Below are 13,446 nucleotides of genomic sequence, written 5' to 3'. Positions count from 1 at the left end.
TTGTTGAGATGTAAACACTGTTTCCTTGCAAAATATATTGGGTTCACTTTTTCTTAAAGCAGATTAGGTGTCTCAATAAGGGTATGTATTCAGAAAAAATGGCAAAAGTACAGAACTATCACATTGTAGAACATTTTACTGTAGCAGGACTTCTCTCTGAAGAAAAAGTGCTTTTTTTCAGTTCCAAACTGAACTGTTACATTTTATTTAGTATAGCACTTAGAAGTGACTATTTGTCACTGAATGACCTTTGACTTTAAAGTCGTTAAATTTTATAGAAAGTATTAAATAACTTTGCATTTTTAAATATGGATAAGCATTAAAAATATTCAAAACGTCTGACAGATGCATCTACTCAAACTTATATTCAACAATATGTAGTCTCACTGATTCTGCAAAATGCAGTATAATTTTATAAGAGAAAGTTTAAGTGTGCATCAAAAGAAAATCAGTGAAATTACTACTAATAGAAGAGAGTCTTGGCATCTTAATGGTTTCTTTATTTGAAACTGTTCCATTAATTTTTCATTTTCATTTTTCTTCCCTTGACCTTTCAAGAATTTTAATTAAGCATTGCTTTTCATATTTATAATAAAATGAAGATAGCAATCTCCTTGCTGATTGCAAGAAAGTTTACCCATAATGATACAAAAATTGGACTGTTTAGTGTATTATTAAACTGCAGTTTATGATTTCTATAGAGTCTCAGACTTACTTGTGGAAAACACTAAACCTCCGTCTAATACAATAACATGCAAGTTCAGTTCATTCTATGCAATATATCTTTCTCAATGGATTTAGGATTTTGGTAGGGCAGAGCTTAATGAGATTGGTGTGGATTAATTTACTACTCTGTTCAGTGGACTCAAAAAGGCACTCTTAAGTAGTATTCTTTGGGCAGGTTGATAGTTCTTCAGTCACAAGAATACACTGAAGGCATTGTACACCGACAGGTCAATTCTTTTGTTACGTTCAAAATGAAGAGGTGTGAGTACAAGGCTTGAAGCTTTCACCCAGAAAAAAATCCACACTATTACATCCAGCTGGAAGGTAAACAGATATGCTAACAGACATATTGATAGTCACAATGTAAGAAAAAGAGGTGGAACTTTAAGTCTTTCAGCTCTAGACAGAATGGGCAATATGGAATGAATTGTCTTCTTATTAATCTTGGATTTGTCTAGCAGTGCAACAAAGGAAGATTATTTTCTTAACTTCATCTATCTTGGAAAGATGGGTATTTGCATTAGGACCATGACTATTGTGAATGTGAAGTCTTAAAATCAAACATGGTTAAGGCTTACAGTATCCTCAAGTTGCTTTCACATAAAGTCTACATCATCTTCATCAGTATGTATGAATAAAAATCTGATATAGGGACTTCTATCCCCAAATAACTGAATCTAGAATTAACACATATCATTTTGGATAATAAAAGATATGAAGAAAAACGCTTTTACTTTACAGACTATCTGACTGAAATGGAACTTTTTTCCTACTTCTTTCTAAAGAAAAGTATCTTGCTAGCATTTTGAAACCTATGAACTTTAAAAAATCAATTACAAAAATAATTTTCAGTTTTCCAAAATAATGAATTGACTTTGAGATGTGCTAAAAGTTGTACAGATTTTCATCCCTGACTTTTGTTGGAGTTATGAATGACAGAACTCTTGAAAATTGAACTGTGTATTGAAGGTCTGATTTTAAGATTAGATTGAGGAGTCTACTCTTTTGCCTGTCAGATTTGAAAATATTTATCAGCATACTTAGGGTCTGTGTTTGATTTTCTTTTCCAAGAAGGTAGACAGTTCATGACATGTTGTTACTGCGTTTTTTAAATTAGTTTTGACTTACTGTAGCAGTGAATTTGTGTCCTTTCATCAGGTTAGTTTACACATAGCATTTTGTAAGATAACACAATGTTTCCTCTTAACATAACATTCAGTGTGGTTTAAAGAAGATAGTCTAGTTAAAGAACTGCCCTTGCACAAAAAAAAAAAACCAACCATAATGTGTTGGAATATTTTAAAGAATACATTAAAAACAAATTGACACATAATATTTTCCAAATTCTACATTGTGTTGCTGGTGGGGGAGATTTTCAACACTAATTCAAAATGAAAACAAATCTTAACTTCCTATGGGGACTGTAGCATAGTTGCAGTTTTTAACCAACCATATCAAGATTGTTGTTAATTAAATGTTTTTTCTAACATTTATTTGCCTTTTTCTGAGCAACACAAATATCTAAGTTAAGCTTGGTTCTTTTCCTGTTTAAATGTTTTTTCTGTTAATGCTCTGCTTATTTTGAAGAGTTGGGTTTCTTCCCTTTACATGTTTTTGTTTCCTCTGGGTCCCACTATTGTAGCTTCTGATTGGCATCCTACTGAGTCATTTATTAGACTTTTAGTACTTGCAAATACAACTTTATGGTGCTCTTCTGACTCTTTCAAGTACATGCCGTAATTCTTAGTAACTCTACATTGTTTTAGTTGTTCTGTTATGCAGTTTCTCAACTTTTTAGAATCAGTTACTTTGGACTGTTCTTCTGAAGTCTTACTGCTCTGTAGTCTTTATCTCTTTCTTCTTGTTAGTATAATCTTTTCAGTATGTTTTAGGCATGCTTCTATCCCTTGCTGTTTCAGTTCATTCTCTGGGCTGTGGTTTTTTTCATAAGACTTACTGCCTTGAATTTCCTGCTGTTTTCAGTATTTTATGCAGTGTCTATAGGAGGGCAAGGCTTGGTGGTGTATCAGCAATGATACCTAGTTTTGCACAATATTTTTCTGACTGATCGCGGATTGTGGTATAGTAGATGTGCCATGGGCTGCAATAGTTCTAAGTTTAATGACCTGGTAAATGAAGAGTGTGTCCCAATTACTTTCTCCACATAGATAATAAGTATCAGTTTGGACCTAACTACTTTCTTCTTCTTTAAAAAAAAAAAGTTATCCGCTGCAGTTGCCATAATTGAAGACGCTGGAATTAATTAGAGAGAGTGTGGGAAACTTCACATACAGTTTTATAAGGTTGAGCCTTCAGGTTTTTGTATAAAGGCTTTTTTTACATGTACCTTAATATGTTGCAATAAAATGGTATTTCTGATTTATTGCATTTCAAAGCTCATTGCTGGGGAATTTCAGAACATTCTTAGTCAGGAAAACTTTCCCCATTACACACCTAGGGAATCCACATACTGTTAAGGTTGATTTTGAGATAATTTCTTTTAAGAAAACTCATTCTTGCAAGATGGTCTAAAAGAGCATTCTTACTAAGAAGTGTATGATAATATGCAGGGCTTTTTTGAATGAGATTATCTTGCTGATTCATGGATTGGTTCAAAGTTTTTGGTAGCTCAGATCTGATCTATTAGTGACATCCCTGACTTCCTCTTCCATGTAAGTAGCTTATGCATATATAATAATTTCCAATGGATTCAGAACCTTTGTTTCAATAGACAAGTTTGCTCCAGTTAGATGGCATTATTGTATTACATTGTTTAATATTAGAGTGGTTTTTTAGAAAGTGTGTTCATAAATAACCTGTTTCTTCAAAGCTTCGTTAAAGACAGGGCTCCTCTCCCTCTGAGTGGCTGATCAGACCATCCTGCCACAAGTCATAGGATGTTTGTCAGCATGTGTGACATCTACAGCACCTGCAGTCTAATGCTATCCTTTGACTGGGGAAGAGAACTCTTGCACAGCACCATGTATCTCATCCCTACAGAGGTTACCAGAGCGCTGCCACAGTACTGATTTTTATCTGTAGAACTTATCATCTCTTACTGTACCACAGAGTTTTGGGTTGCAGAGATCTTGATCACCAAAAATATGTAGATCTAAGAACTACTTTCACTAAACTTTTGTGTATTCTTGGCCAGGTACAGGGTCATTCAAGTGATTTACTCAGTTCTTACTATTTCATAAGTCTCAGGATAGGTTTATTAGAGTGAAGGAAAAGGTCATTGTGAATTTACAATCAACTCATTTATACGTCCTGTGCTATCTAGATCTTATAAATACACTAAGAAGTCCTTGAAAAGATGATTTCCCATGGTGTGTTGAAAATGGAAGCACAGTCTTGAATGCTCTTTTATTGTTCACACAGTGGTAAACCTGAATTTTGTGCCATATGTAAATGTGCATACTTAAATTTAAATTCTTTATTTTTCATTTGCTGGACCAGTGTCTTTAATTTTAGGGGGATATGTCATCATTGAGAAAGGATTCACACAGTTTAGAATTAAAATTATTAAGGTCCCAGTTATGAAACAAAAAAATACTGGTTAAGTTCCCTCTTGCTTTGAAATAGGCTCATGTTTTTGTTTGTTGTTGTTTTGTTGGGTTTTTTTTTGTAATCAAGCAGGGTAATTTAGAACACAAAGTATAACTAAAGCAATTGTATGAGAAAGCAGTCATTACAGTTTAAGGATGAGATTTTAAACTTTCAGTGTCCTAAAATCTTATACAAGACTTCCCGGGTAGCCTTGATTCTATACAGTCTTAAATACATTTCAAAAACAAACAAAAGAGTCTGTATATTTTAATATAATATGCAAAATGTACTTACAAGCCTACTGGAAAAATTATGTAATATATAACTCACTACAGTATATGTTCATCCTCAATTTGAATTTAAATACCAAAATTGTAACACAGAATTCTATATATGTACAACTGACATTAGAAAAAAATACATATATTGTGCAAAAGAAAGCAGTTTATTTTTTAAAAATGATATCTTTGTGTTGCTGTCTGTTTTGTGTATACTTAGAACATTATGATTTTTGTTAATAATGCTTATATTTCTACCTTTCAAGACATCATGTGTGTGAAATGTAATAGCATAGCTTCTATATATTATCTTCTTAATAAGTTTACTGAAGCTTTATTGGGTGATAAATACTGTAACACAAGTAGGGCTGGAACAGAAGACTCAGTTCTGGCATTGCAGCCATTTAGGATGAAATTTAATTTGCACATATGGGTGCTACATGTCTAAACTCCAATTGTACTTGATGGAGATCTGTCATATAGAGTCAAAACAGTGCTTCATCTTGTCCTAAAGCCATCCACTGGAGGCCGATCAGCTAAATCACTGTTGGGGCTTTGTTTGCTCTCACTGGATCCAAACCAAAAGGGATTCAGATGTTTTAAATTTCAGCATGCAATGTTTAGTATATACACAGCCTTGTGGAATAAAGCTATTTTAGATGAAGGACATGCTTCACAGATTGAATTGAAAGAGTCCCATAATGGCCATGTGTTGAATGAAAAAGTGTAACTTTGGAGTAGGGGTATACCAGACTTAACTAAAAGAAAGTATGAAAAACATATCTCTCCTACGTTAATACATTTCCAAATGTGAACATTTTAGTGAAACTGATATTCCCAAATCAAAACCTCTTTCTTTATTGATTGTAGATGTCTCATTTGTGCCTTCATTACAAGAAGTTTTGACTCTTGCTGTCTTTAAAGAGGAGGTAGTGATGGAAGAGGGATCACTACTGTATTTCCTGGTTTGTGGGGAAAGCTACCTGAAGGAGCACTCGATGCTTCTGGCATTATTTCTTGTGGTATTTGATGTATTTATTTTTCTCAGATGATTTCTAACATTAAATGCAGAAACACACCCAACTCTTAAGTTTTCCCTCTCCTAAGACAATTGCCACAAATACAGACTGACAGTTATATTCCTTGTTGCTTACTTTCCCTCTGACCTTCCTCCTTCCATCCTGTTTTTGAATGAAGGAGACTAACTACTGAGCCTTATCTGTGTTCAGTATCTCAGATTTGCTTTCAGGATATCAGCTAGGTTTACTCTACCGAGATTTAGCTGTAGGCTGTGAATTTTCTGAGCCTCAGATAGATCTAAGTATGACATACTGAGTTGGAAATGGCAATTTAGAGGAAATAAAAAAATAAGGACTTTTAGAAAGAAACTATAGAAGTATACACATGAAGGAATGGAAAAACCGAAGAAGGAGACTTAGCAGTAAATTTGCTGTGATACTGTCTTTCATTTTACAATATATCCATATTTCAGAAAGACGGTTGGAATATATTAGCTGGTAATGCCACACTCAAGACAAACAAAAGATTCAGCCTCCAAACAAAGTGAATGTATTAGAATGTGGCAAAGTTTTAACTGGCAAGATTAAGGCATATATACATGGCTTAACTATTAAAACAAAACAAAACAAAACAAAAAAACCCTCAAAACCTTCAAAGTTATCAAGACAATTTTGTTAAATACAGAAGTATGACATTTTAGAAGTTCTGATGCTTCTGTTTCCTCATGTTCTAATACCAGGTCAAGGACAAAGAAAAAAGAGTTTTCCCTTTGAAAAGAGGACAATATGTAATGTTTTCACTGTGATAAGTTTGTGCTATATCTGCATAGGTAAGAATTATACAAATCCATTATTGTCACTATTTTGTTGAATACTTATTGCAGTGAAAATGATCCGTATTTGCCTTTGTCATAGACACACTTTTCCAGCCTGAATGGCTGTTAAATTCTTCATTATTGTAGTCTATATCTTGCAAAACAAAACCAGGCTATTCTTCTTTGAATTTGTTTATTTTATAGCTAAAACAATCCCCTACTCAAAAAAAATACAAAACCCCCCAGATTTGTATAACACATAAGCATGCCTTTTTATTTTCCAATTGCCAGAGGTAGTCTTTAAAGGTTAATAAAACAAAACCCATAAACCCCAACAACTACAGCAACTACACTTTCATTATTGGCATTTATCTTTTTCCAGCCACTGCCATATACGTACTTCTCTTGCTGCTGACAGTTGAGTTGTTGCCTCCAGCTTTTATCTTAAAGGAACTTACCCACTGCGAGTGCACTTAGAATTCCTCCATCATTTCCTTCCTCCACTATGTTTTTTTGTCCTTTCATCCTCCTCTGCCTCAGTTTCTTCTTTTTTGCTGTTTTGATCTCCATCAATATATTTCTTTTCTCTTTTAGCTTTTAACCTTTTCTTCTTTTTCATTTTATATATTTTCAGAAAGGAAAAGATTCAGATACAAAATTCAAATATAGAATCCTGGTGGTTTTCATGGTTTAAATGGAGCTCAAAAACCAATAAATGGATGGGCAATTGAAATTTTAACTCTTTTTTTTTAACCAGAAGAAAACAGTAACCTTTTATTCATAGTTTGTCAATGTAATTACAACACTATTAAGCTTAAGAATGTACCAGTTGGTGTGGTGACATTATTCCACAAAAAATATATACATTTAATTTCTTCATAGTGAAAGGGCTTCAGACAACTTTACCAAATGGAGAATTGGTCAGACTTCTTGAGCCTTTGGTGAATATCCATTAAATATAGCTAAATATAAAACACTTTCTTAAGTACTTTGTATCCACACATTATAGAAAACCAGTCAACATATTTGTTATTACTCCTGCACATACATACACAGGCACTCTTACACAGAGACATGTAAAATAAAGTACTGAATGTTTTACTTGTACAATCCAAAGCATATAAATATAGCAACATAAACTCATTACTATCATTTCATTTATTTCAGGATATATCCTGACAGGAAAAACATGTAACAGAGCATGCATCAGATGAGAACATTCTGCCACTATGTAAAAAAAAAAAAATCCAATTAAATCTCCACATACTTTTCATCTCTTGTTTGTTCTACAAGTTAGTTGCCAATTCCCATGCTAGGAACTATCAGTATTACTTTGTCAAATATATAAATCTAAGACACCAAGGTTTATGTGTAAATATTTTTCCCTGGAGATTGAAAGTGTCTGCAACTATTGACAGTATATCATACCTGACAATGTCCTTGGATGTTGTCTTTGTTTATATACCCTTTTTTTTCCTCCCTTTTTATTTTTTTCTTCATTTATCAGGTACTCTACATAAATTATCTTTGTGCAGACCCTGTGCAGCCTGATGGGGTTGATAATAAGGATGACATAAACTCACATTTACTGCACAAGGAGACAATTGCTACAGAATAGTTTAGGCACCTGCAGTTTTGGGTTACCTCACAGAGCATGTTCATTTGCTTTGCCTTGAAACATAGGTGGTCAAAGTTCTGTTGTGCATGATGCTTACTGTTTATCTTCTCTTTTAAATCTTTTCTTGGGTACCTTTTCTACTGGGAAAATGGCAGCTGATAACTTATAGGCAAATAATAGGAAATTCTAAGAAATTCACTGACTGCATAGTGAAGCGTGTATATATAGGAAAAAAGCATTAGATTATTTTAAAAATATATTAGTGTTTTCTGAAAATTATTACAATTCCTATTAATTTTCTTTAGCGATACTATAGATTTGGTGTTTGGCATCATGACAAATAGAAGCCTCAAGGTATTTACACAATAAATTAGTGTCAGCACTTCATTTAATTAACTCGCTTTGCTGTATTACTAAACAGGAGCTTCATATTATAAGTAAAGAGCCATTAGGGAGAATAGTAAATGGAGGACCAAATCATCACACGTACGTTAAGATGTGCAAATCTCAGGTTTCAGGAAGATGATGTTAAAGGGGAAGGATAGATGTAGTTCTACTTATTGGAATTTTTACTTAGTATGGGAGTTATGATAGGGTTTGCAGTAAGTTATTATAGAATAAAAAGATTTTCAAAGTGTCATGTGGCAAAAATGGCACTGGGGCTAATTTGGTAGCTGAGATTCAGCATGGGAAAAGCAAGCTACAAGGGTATACTATTGTAGCCTGTACTAACTCCTCCATAATTTAAAGCCTTTAAGTGCATTGCCTAAGTTAGTTTTACTTCTTTAGGATCTATCTTCAAAGTAAACACCTCGAAGGGTATTGTAGCCCATTTAAGATCAAATTTTCCTCCTGGCTTTCATTAAGTAAAGAAAAGCTAGAATGATCAATGCTGACTGTGACAGGTGGACAGTGAAATTCTCACATATGTAAACATTTGTGTGTATATATATCTGTTCACAATATGAAGGGTTACTAATGTCTAATAAAGTAACTTTTTAAAATTTTGGAAACATAAATTAAATAATTTGGTTGGAGCTGTTTAGAAAATACGAAATACCACACAAATTTAATGCTACTTTGAAGTAACTAGTGACAAAAAATTCAATCCTAAAGTATGATCTCAGCAAAAATCAAGGTAGGTATTAATACACCTGCTGTATATTGTGAAAGGGATTTACATAGAATAGCATGCTGATTTGTCAGCTACTTGATCTAAGAAAGATGTGGATAGATTTGAAGTATGTTAGAGAAAAAGAACAATGGTTCAGCAGTTGGTGAATTGTATTCATTTATAAAAATAGTTAAGAAGCACCACCACAAACAGCCAAAACCAAGATCATGATCCTTCCTATCCTCAGCTCAAATTGGCCTACTTTAGCATGTGAACTTTGACAATCTGACTAGATCCACAGTACAGGTAACAGACTCTTTACACAACCTTTTAAACATAGCTTTCAATTTGGCAGGCAATCTCTAAGACCTCTTGAGGACTATCATGAACCTTAGGGTCTCTATCAGTCAGTCCGTCACATGTCTATGCATGAGTCATTTTTTAAAAAGTCTAAGTTTCTTAATAATTAAACCTTGCAACAGTATGCAGAGCAAAGGTTTAACTACCCTTTTAAAACATGGCCCTGTTTGCTTCTAGAAATATCACCCATAAACCTTCACAAGTGAGAACAGGTTTCAGACATCAGATCTACACATGCTTAATGCTCATCTCTCATACTAGAAAATAACATTAAGTGCTTGCTTATCACATCTTTGGTTATTTCTCTGTCTCTATGAAGAATTTGACTGCATAAATGTCCAGTATTTTCAGTAGGAAGTAATTTGTTTAAAGAATTTTTTCTCACTCCTTACATTTTCCAGTATACTTATGAGGTAGAACATGCAATGAAATGCTGAGGTCAGTTACCTGTGTCATCTCTGTATCCAGTGGAAGAATGGTTTAGACAGAGCTTGTCAGGTTGGCCACCCCTTTTTCATGCAGCACTCATCTCAACATTTTACTTTTAATTTATTTAGTAGGTAACTGTTATCACTGTTCCAGGCTCACTGGAAAGGAGACAAGTGAAGAGGTTGCAACATAATGCAGATGTTCTTTTGTAAAGAGACAAGTGAAGAGTGCTGGCTGGAAGGCAGGGAACCTGGCAGTTTTCTGCACTGTCATATTGCCTTTGTGATGGATTTGAGCAGTATAAACCAGAGTTCCTGAAACAGTGTTTAATCACAAAGTCACAGGAAGAACAGTTTCACAAAGCCAGAGGAGGGTATGTTCATAGCATAAATGCAAATAAAGAAAAAGAAATAATGTCACTGCAGGTTTGCTTCCTGTTCCTTGCCCAGATTTTGGCTTTTTTTTTTGCCAGTTAAACATGTGCTGCGTATAATATTTTTTTTTTCTCAAAGAGAGATTTATGCCTTAAACTGAATAGTTAGTCCCTCTCTAGCCTTTTTGATTATAGGCCTTGCTATTTTATTTTCCCGTTTCTAGGAGAAAGCAGATGTTTTGCTAATTGGGAAGCAGAAGCTCCCCTTCTAAATTTTTAAAACATGATGACCCTGATTGGATTTCATACATTAGAAGTGGCCTGAGGCAGAATAAGCTTGCTACATTGCAGAAGTTGTGCCTGTGCTACAAAGTGTTGTGCCCACTCCCTCCTCTTTTTCTATGCACTATATCCATATATACACAAATTTATACTTTTTTTTTTTTTAATCCAAACTTCATCTTTGGAAGCAATAAATTAACTAGAATAAAATAGTGTGACCATCATCAAGTGTGACCAGACACCTTTTCAGTTAATTGTACCTGCACATGTATCAGGAGGAACTATAGTCTGTCTCTGTGGGAAAAAAAAATAAAGATGACATCATTGCTCAGACTCTTGGAAATAACTGAAGAACAAAATAAAAAAAATTAAATTTAGCAGTTATCATTAGGAAATCTCAGTGTGATTCTATGCTACGAACAGTTCTTGTTTTCTGCCTGTTTATTGTGATATGAAGAGAAACTGGTGGCTGTTTTTATGATATTTGGTTAAATGAAATGCTAGTGTTATTTGCCCCATGGCTGAATTTCATTAAATTCATATGTAAAAACAAATCTGTGTTCAAAAATATTCTAACACTTTTTGGGAAATTTTGTTTTCCCAATGCTGCACATATTTCAAGGAGAAATGTACTGTTTCCACTTGAGTGTATCGTGTAGTATTTAAAGATGATATACATAAATATAATTTTGCAAGCCCTCCTAGTTATTGAAACATTAAATCACAGCAATAAAATAACCTTAGTGCATGAGAACATTCCTTACAATTTACTGCAATTTTCTTATAATGAAAAGCTATATGTAATGGAGAAGTCCAAAATGCTATGTGAAACTTCTCATCTGATTAAATTGTCATCTCAAGAAAATCTGACTTTGATCAAATAAAACAATTCCAAGATTAAATCTTAAATTGTTCTCGATCATTTGCTGGATCATCTCTTATTTAGTAATTGTAATCTATTTTCTTTCACCTTCCACTTAATGGACTCTACTGGTTTAGAGAAGAAATAAGGTCTATTTTAATTTTTTTATAATTTTTTTCATTTTTTTGTCAATTGTAATTGTACCATGTAACGTAAAACTCATGTCTTTCCCAGTTTATTTTAAGAGCTCTCTGGGTGTTCATGTTCACAGACTTTAATCAATGTTGTAATCACAAAACAATACACAGATTTGGTCATTAGAGGCTAACAATGTGGGGCATCCTCTTCTTGATTACCAGTTGTAAATTGTTTAAGGGGTTAATGTATCTACATAAAGCTGTTTACACATTCCTGCTCTCAAACGTCTTCTTTTTGCACCTTTCATTGTGTCCTGGAGCTATAGTAACTCCTGTATTAGATTAAAGGAAGCCGATGTGAGTTAAGAGCTGTGTAGTAATTTAGCTGATGCATATGCCCAGAGAGAGAATCACAGGACAAGCTCCCACCTTAGGAAGTGGGGGATGGTGAAGGAGCTTCCTTTCCTGGACATAGAAAGGCATTTCTTTTCTTCCAATAGTCTTGCTGAGGAAAGGGAATATGGAGTCTAAAACATTGTGTGTAGTTTACTATTTAAACAGTAAAATCATGAAGAGGTCATCATGCCTTTTGAGTTTTTCATGCCTTTCGAGTTTTTCATGCCTTTCAAAAAAGGAATCACCTTTTAGGATGATCATCCCTTTCCTCTCCAGATGGCAGGTAAGTAGGATGAGATTTCCCAGCATGGTTTTCCTCCTCTTCCCTGTAGGTGGTAACTTTCGTCATTATGACAAAAGGAAATATGTTTAACTTAGTGAAGAGTTTAGTAATTTAAATAAGTTATCAGTGGAACATAATTTACTTACTAATCTTTCTGAAATATGCATAAGCAAAGATATCACCTGTGCACCATGGTAAAGCATTCAGAATTGAAGTGAGGCATAAACACAGGCTTCACAACAGGATTGAGATGTAGGTGGCTCTAGTTCCTAGGAAAGATGAAAATGGAGACCAGTTCATTACAGTGGAAACTCTTATTTCTACCTAAGGAGGAAAATATCTTAGGAGGAGTTAATTCATTTCTAATCAGTTCTTATTTCAAATTTGCTATTGAAATGGGCAGAAGAAAATGACAGATCATGTGGGACATGTGAAGTTTGAAGCCATGGAAATAAGAAATTTACATTTTCTCTGAACTTCATCAAGACTCTTCTTCTCTTATGGCTGTTCTGTTTTGCATGGTGCAGGACCTCTGTTGTCATGGACTTCACAAACTCTGTGAATGGAGAGTTTCTTTCATGCAGATTTTAGCCTCTATGCAGAAGTCATTCTTCTAAGCAGTATTCTCTGTATTTAATTATTAGCATAGGTACCTGGCAACAAAGTACAAATCAAGAGGATAAAAAGTCTACTTTATTTCTTCAGTTAAAATTCAGAAGTTTCTAGAGGGCAAATCTAGGGATTTTAAGTAAAGCTGAAAACCACATTGGCTGTTTAACAACTTTCTTGAGTTCACAGGGAAGTCTTGCAGAAACTTGCATCTGCAGAGCATGAGCAGAATCTCAGAAGGTGGGAAAATGAGAGAAAGAGGGGTAGGACAAGATCCAAGTATTGCCTCCAGTTGTCCTAAGAGAATAAATTAGGCTATGTTTACATTAGCATTAGTAGTGCAGTGCACCACAAGCAGCTTTATAATGCAAAACAGTTTGTGCTAAGGGCCTGAGGTCCATACTATGTGTATATTTCAGAGATTTTACTGTGGACTAGTTGTAATCTGCTTCTTTAGGCTGAATGCCTTTTACTGGGTGGAGAACACCTTCCAGCTTAGTTTCATCCACAAAGAACTCAATTTATCTGATCTGAGATTGCTGTGATGCAAACCAAAGCACAGTAAGAGGACATGACTGAAGCTTGTTTCAGAAGTG

General features: G+C 34.2%; 1 protein-coding gene across 1 annotated transcript in view; it reads left to right on the top strand.

Moving 5' to 3' along the window:
* CSMD1 (CUB and Sushi multiple domains 1) overlaps positions 1 to 13,446 on the top strand; it is a 1,222,061-nt gene that overhangs the window by 813,521 nt on the left and 395,094 nt on the right. The gene's annotated exons all lie outside the window — the stretch shown is intronic.

Source organism: Buteo buteo, chromosome 17 (assembly GCF_964188355.1).
Source record: "Buteo buteo chromosome 17, bButBut1.hap1.1, whole genome shotgun sequence".
Taxonomy (NCBI): domain Eukaryota; kingdom Metazoa; phylum Chordata; class Aves; order Accipitriformes; family Accipitridae; genus Buteo; species Buteo buteo.
Note: the sequence above shows the minus strand (reverse complement) of the source record. Positions and strands in the feature narration are given on the sequence as shown.